Source organism: Musca autumnalis, unplaced genomic scaffold (genome assembly GCF_047663935.1).
Source record: "Musca autumnalis isolate F117 unplaced genomic scaffold, ASM4766393v1 scaffold_4, whole genome shotgun sequence".
Taxonomy (NCBI): domain Eukaryota; kingdom Metazoa; phylum Arthropoda; class Insecta; order Diptera; family Muscidae; genus Musca; species Musca autumnalis.
The window spans coordinates 146,789,081-146,795,141 of record NW_027411977.1 but is presented as its reverse complement, the minus strand read 5'-3'; positions in this window follow the sequence as shown (position 1 = coordinate 146,795,141).

Here is a 6,061-nt window from a genome sequence, read left to right as displayed (position 1 = left end):
TGTTCCCTTACTTTTAATAGCATATAATTTATAGCTTCGTTCCCGTACTTTTTAATAGTAAAACTCGTAAAAGAGAGAAAGAGAGAAAAATTGTTGTCACAAAAAAGTTTTTTCAAAAAGTTCGGGAACGGAAAAATGGAAAATACGTCAAAAAAACTGGAACAAATGTCAAAGTCGGCGTATCAGCCAATCAGACGCCGGCAACCATGATACTATTTTTTTACTCGCCCAAATTTGTCGTGTAAAAAGTTTTTAAAGAGAGCGTCATTCAGCGCCATTTTTGTTTAAAGAGAAGTGAACATTTTACAACTTTTTTGGATACGGGAACGCTTTTTCGAGTAAAATGTGTAAAAGTCGTAAAAATTGTAAAAACTTTTTAGTTCTGGAACACAGCTTATATGATAGCAGTTTACCACTTTTACCATTTTCTGCCACTAAAAGTAAAGGAACAAACCAAATTCAATTTTGCTGCACGCAATTACGATTTTTATCGGTTTTGCAAAAAAGGGATAAGGGGAAGGAAATAACACAACTTTTAAGCACAAAAAAGGGAAGGAAATTGTACGATAAAAAACTTTTACTATGAAATCGTAAATTAATGTCTGTTGCAGAACCTGTAAAGGCCAGAACAGAATCAATCGTCGCTTGCTTTGCTTGCTTTCCAAATGTCAAATTATAAAGGAATGCCAGAGCCTCCTAAAGGAGAACGCAGGCGGATTTGACAAAAAGGCTCTGGAATTCCTTTATAATTTGACATTTGGGGAAGCAAGCAAAGCAAGCGACGATTGATTCTGTTCTGGCCTTAGACTATGTTTACATTTACGAAATCCACTCGACTTCATCTGTCAATTCCTTTGTGTATACGTCAAATGAAAACTCATCTGATGGATTTCATTTAACGTTTGAGCAATGGAATTGACAGTTGAAATCGAGTGGATTTCGTAAATGTAAACATAGTATTAATGTCATGTTCATACTTTACCCTGCGTTTACACATGACAGGACAGTTGAGTTCATGTATTGATTGTCAAAAACCCAAACTTACCCGTGTGACGTAGGAGTCCAGACAACTGCAAAAACAGTTGTAAAGTTATGAATTAAAATCGTCAATTTCTGTTTTGTTTTTCGTTCACATATTTTGTTTTTGCTCATGTTCTTTTGTTTTGAACACATTTCAATTATTATCTCATTTATTTTTACGAAAATGCCAAAAATTTGTTAACCCGACTGTCTGTGAAAAAATGATGGACAGCTGGAAGACAGACGACGAATGTATGTATGTGTTAGTAAATCAGAGTTGTATTTCGAGACAAACTATCTGGTGTAAACGCCTAGTTAATTACTTTCATGGCAGAATAATACAGGTACAATTGAAAACAGCTGATTTTCACGCTAGTTTTCAAAACGCATTATTGTGAATAAAATCACATACAAAATGTAAACAAGCAATTCACAGTAATGCGTTATTTTGAACAAATTTGACGTTTGGTTTGGTAAGGCCGCCATCAGACCATCTGCTTTTTCACATGTATAAATCAGCTGTTCTGTATATTAGTATACCCAAAGTGACAACATACATATGAAAAAGCAGATGGTCTGATGGCCGCCTAAATGGCACAATTATTGTTATTTATAGCTCTGTTCCTTTACGCGCAAGAATCTTAAAGTTTCACCACTTTTTACTCGAAAAGCGTTCCTTTACTTCAGACACCATATAATTCATATGGAAGCAGTTTACAATTTTTACTATTTTTGCCGGTTTTACCATTTTTCAAAAGTAAAGGAACAGACCAGATGTAACGCCTTATTATCCCACCATGATTACTTTGGCAACAAATCAAGACATCAGTTGGTATTATGCGGGGCATACATTGGGATCGTTTCGTTATTTCAAAGTCGTTTCGTGATTCCGCGCGGAATCAAGCAAAAGTTATCATGATTTCGCATACAAAAATGAAATCATCTCATTTCGTGATTTCAGCGAATTCAACGGCATAAGTCGGGAATACGAGCGCATATCCGATTTCTTTCAAATTTTTACCACAGGTAGGTCTCGCCGTCCTGAACACAAAAATATATATACCATCTCTGGGAAGTAAAAATTTAAAAAAATCGGGTGTGCGCTCGTATTCCCGTCTTGTTCCAAATCCACATCGAAATCACGGAACTAAAACCCTAAACACATCCAACGTTTGAGTAAATTTTATGCCATTTCTGGTAGATGAATAAAAAACAAAGTGCTGTCAAATTTCAAATTTTCTTTATTCTTCTACCTGAAATGACACAAAACTTTACTCAAACGCTGGATGTGTTTTCAGCTTAATGATATACAATCCTGTTTTTGCCTGGTACTTTTTCACCATTTGTAGATCGATTTACTCGCCTTAACGCAAATATAGAGCGCTGAGTTTTAAATGAGGAATTCTTAACGGTATGTATGTCTTCTGGGTTCTACGCTATGGATGCCTAAATTATTACGAATAAAGACGAACGAACAACAAAAGCTTTGTTCCTTTATGGCCCCGACACATATGGCCCGTTGTACGTCGCGTCGCGCGTTGAGAACAACAACCACATGAAAAAAAGTGTAAGTGATGCCAAGTGTGTTCTTAAAGTTTTCATGTGGTTGATGTAACGCGACGCTCTAGGCGCCGTATGTGCCGGGGCCATTACTTTTTTTCCGACATTAGTTGCGAAATCGGTACAAAATCTGAACTATTTCCGCTCGAAAAAATCGTTTAGAAATCGGAACGAAATCTGAACGACGTTGCTTCCGAAATTGTTCAGACGTGTCGGACATCCGACATTTGGTTTGCTGGGATGGTGGAATAAAGCGCTCGGCACATACGGTGCGTTGTGCGTTGCGTTACAACAATCACATGAAAAAAGTGTAAGTGAAGCCAAGTTTTTTGAAAAACAACAATATGGCTGACGCATTAAAGTTAAACATAATTTAACTGTTTTGGGACAACGCGTGTCCCAACGTGTCACTAAACGGACCGTATGTGCCGAGGGCTTAAGATTGTATGTGATTTTACTCACATTTTGTCAACTGGTATGAAGATCAGCTGTTTCTGCCGCTGTACTTGTATTATTGTGCCATGATAGGTATGTCATTATTTTTATAAAGCCTTTACCTAATTAACTGCGTTTTGCGTGTGCGTTCAAAAATACAAAAACAAAATACATGTATTTGTTTTCGTTTTCAATTTGAAATACATGTATTTTGTTTTTGTATTTTTGAACGCACACGCAACACGCAGTTAATTAGGTAAAGGCTTAAAACAGGGAACAGAATAGATGTATCATGGTACAAATACACAGGTAGCCGCATCTGCAATTATTGGTAACATAAGATGTCAAAATTTGACATCAATTCAATGCAATTGACACATTATGTTACCATCAGCTGGCCTGATAATGCTACCTGTATTATTGTACCATGAGATGTATGTACATATATCACCCTTATGTCCCCGGCACATACGGTACGTTGTGCGTCGCGTTACAACAACCACATGAAAACTTCAAGAACAAACTTGGCATCACTTACATTTTTTTCATGTGGTTGTTGTTTTTAACGCGTGACGCAACGCACAACGTACCGTATGTGCCGGGGCCATTAGTCTCTGTTTATACAGGGAAAGTTGATGGGAAAGAAAATTGAGTTTATGGGCGAGGGAGTAGAGATGAATAAGAGGGGGTACACACACCTCTGTACTGGCAAATTCTGTTTTGTTTCGTTTTTCTTCGTATACAACCTGAAGTTGGCTGCAGATTTGTTTTTGCATTTTCTTTCATTTTATTTTCTCTGTCGAGAAACAAACAACAGCGGAGACAATTGAAAAAAGCCATTTGGAGGAAAAACTATTTTTTTTTAGCAAAAACAATTCGAAATAAGTGGAAATATCAAAATTAAAATGCAATTCAAGGTTTCTTTTAATAATTAATTGTTTATCACACACGTCCATTTTTACTTTTCATTACAATTTTGCCTTGGCTTTGTTTTTGAACGGCGCAATGAGAAAATGAGGGTGAAGAAGAATCAGAAAAATTTTATAATTCACACAAACATGATTTCCGTGTCTAAACAACAAGGAAATTTTAAAAGAAATTGAGAAGAAAATTGTTCTTTCCAATTTGTATGTCTAAACACGGTCTTATCAATAAGAAGATGTTAACAACGCGAAGAAAGGGTAGAAACACAATGAAATACGCCGCTTTTTCACGCTCAGTTTTGTATAAAGGATTGAACGCCAAATACTACCTAATCCATTTATAATTTTATCAAATTATTTAATTATAATATTCGTCAACTTTTTTCGTCAGCAGGGTTGAAAAATAGTACTAAATGTGATTTTTGGACGTCTAGCTTTGTTCCTTTACTTTTTTAATGGTAAGGGTGGTAAAAGAGAAAAGTGTCAAAATTGCTCAAAATTGCTCTCTCATGAACATTTTTACCAGAAAAGTAAAGGAACGGAAAAATGACATATCTGGCAGCATTGTCAAAAAGAAACATATGCTTTGTTCCCGTACTTTTTAATAGTAAAACTCGTAAAAGAGAGAAAGAAAGAAATTTTGTTGTCACATAAAAGTTTTTTCAAAAAGTTCGGGAACGGAAAAATGGAAAATACGTCAAAAAAAACTGGAACAAATGTCAAAGTCGGCGTATCAGCCAATCAGACGCCGGCAACCATGTTACTATTTTTTTACTCGCCCAAATTTGTCGTGTAAAAAGTTTTTAAAGAGAGCGTCATTCAGCGCCATTTTTGTTCAAAGAGAAGTGAACATTTTACAACTTTTTTGTGTACGGGAACGCTTTTTCGAGTAAAATGTGTAAAAATCGTAAAAATTGTAAAAACTTTTTAGTTCTGGAACACAGCTATAAAAAAATCAATTTTCGTCTTTTATTTCACAGTTTTTAATTTAGTGTTGTCAGTGTTCGACTTTTTCTTCGGTTTTTCGTCCATTTTGTGAAATAATCGTCAAACAAAAGTCGAAAAATCAGTTCTGCCATTTTCTACCTTCTAGAAGAGAAAGCCATTTTCGCTCTCTCTCCCCTCTCACTCTCTTAAAAATTGCTTCCAGTTTTGCCACTTTTCGGGGTTAAGGAACGCTTTGCAGGTTAAAAATGGTAACAAATGGGAAAAATGGTAACCTCAGGTAAGTAAAGGAACATGCTAATGTCAAGTTTACACTAGCGCTCCATAATCCACTGGATTTCACGAAATCCTGAAATACACCCCGGTGTTTACACTTTTTTGTTGATTTCAAACATATCACAATGATCAAGGTGGATGGATCGAACATGAATTTTCACAAGTTGTTGTAAATTGAATTAATCATCAAAAATATAGAACTTTACAACTTTATTTGGAAAATTATCGTAAAATTATCTATATATTGTATTAACTGTGTATAGTACTAACAAATGAAAAAAATGATTTTATCGTTGAGACATCATAATAATAAATTTTAATAGATAAAAGTTCTGCTAAGAACCTGCACAATATTAGTACTTGCAGTAGTTTTCCCGTTTAGTGCTAAAAAACTAGCAGAAAGCATGTTCATTGGCATCTAATATGATAGCTGATTTTGACATTTAAGCAGGAGTTTTTGCAATTTCCGTCATTTTTCCGTTCCCGTATTATTTTAATAAATTTGTATGGGGAAGGAATTTTTGACAATTCGCTCTTTTTCTAACATTATAGCTCTGTTCCAGAACTAAAAAGTTTTTACAATTTTTACCACTTTTACACATTTTGCGTTCCCGTACACAAAATTTATATGAAAATCGTTTACGACTTTTACAACTTTTACGATTTTTACCACTTTATAAAGTACGGGAACAGGCCATATGTGTGTTGGTTTACTCAAAATTTGTACAAATTGTTGAGTAAACGAACACACCTATTACCATTAAAAAAGTACGGGAACACAATGAAATATAGCATTTGGTCTGTTCCTTAACCCTGCGTTTACAAATGACAGGACAGTTGAGTTCATATATTGATTGTCAAAATCCCACAACTTGCCTGTGTGACGTAGGCGTCCCGACAAC